This window comes from Pinus tabuliformis, chromosome 1_1, assembly GCF_031772625.1.
Source record: "Pinus tabuliformis cultivar Carrire ecotype Pingquan chromosome 1_1, CPIR1, whole genome shotgun sequence".
Lineage (NCBI taxonomy): Eukaryota > Viridiplantae > Streptophyta > Pinopsida > Pinales > Pinaceae > Pinus > Pinus tabuliformis.
The window spans coordinates 69693268-69694491 of NC_142297.1; the positions used below are offsets into that span (position 1 = coordinate 69693268).

General features: G+C 39.6%; 1 pseudogene; it reads left to right on the plus strand.

The window, feature by feature from the left end:
* The first annotated feature begins 391 nt into the window (after positions 1-391).
* On the plus strand, positions 392-1021 carry LOC149211618 (26S proteasome non-ATPase regulatory subunit 12 homolog A pseudogene; annotated as a pseudogene).
* Positions 1022-1224: the final 203 nt, after the last annotated feature.

Consider the following 1224-nt stretch of genomic DNA (forward strand, 5'->3'; position numbering starts at 1 on the left):
TTTTAACTGGAACCTTTCCCAAACAACCACAGAAAATACCTTATACAAATTAATCTCAATGTCATCTCTCAAGTATAAAAGTCTGGACACTATTTCAATGAGAGAATTCACATTTGAATTTTACACCAGCACCTTGCAGCAAATAAAGATTTGAACCCCTGACTCTATTGAACTAAAAATATCCTTCAAATCCAATTTTCAAATACACAATAATAGAAGCTTTGAAGAAGGCCGAGCAAGCAAAAAACACGAACCCAAACCTTACTGCATTTTTATTCTGGTTTGCACGATACAACAGAAAGTATATTCAATTTCTGAGGCAGGCATTCACAAATCTTCACCTCAGTTATGTTATAGATATGCACATGGAAAACACAGCTCAAATTGTTTCATGGTTGAAGAGGCTCCTCCTGATATCCCTTCACTTCTGGAGTTGAAGCGCATATACTATGAACTGATGATTAGGTATTACTCTCACAATAATGATTATCTGGAAATCTGCCGTAGCTACAAGGCAATTTATGATATACCTTCGGTGAAGGAAGACCCAGCACAATGGATTCCTGTGCTGAGAAAAATCTGTTGGTACCTAGTACTGTCACCACATGACCCTATGCAGTCGAGCCTTCTGAATGCCACCTTGGAAGATAAAAAGCTATTAGAGATTCCTAAATTTCGTGCATTGTTGAAGCACTTTGTTACTATGGAAGTGATACAATGGGTTCCATTTTGGGAGATATACCAAGCTGAATTTGGGCAGGAAAGAACAATGCCTGGAGGATTTTTAGGTGATAAAGCTGCTGAGGACTTAAGGCAGCGTGTTATTGAGCATAATATTTTAGTAGTTTCGAAATATTATTCAAGAATTAGTTTGGCACGGCTTGCAGAACTACTATGCCTCAGTGTTCTCTTAAATGAATTTTCAGCGTACCATTATTCAATGTACATACAAACTTCAAAGGTGAAAAGTCACACAGCTTCACGCTCGGCACAACGTTCTGCAGATTCAACTCCACATTGACACCAACTCCACACGGCGGCGGGAAGCTTCAAAGGGCCACTTTATGGCGGCACAATGCGGCTCGCAACATCAACTACTAACTCCTTCGATTCACAAAGAAAAACGCACACCAAACACAGTTTTGGCTTCAACACAGATCGATCTTCAACACGGCCCACGGTCTTCAAAATAGTTCAAGAACCAAAGCAAACATCATCGTTCAA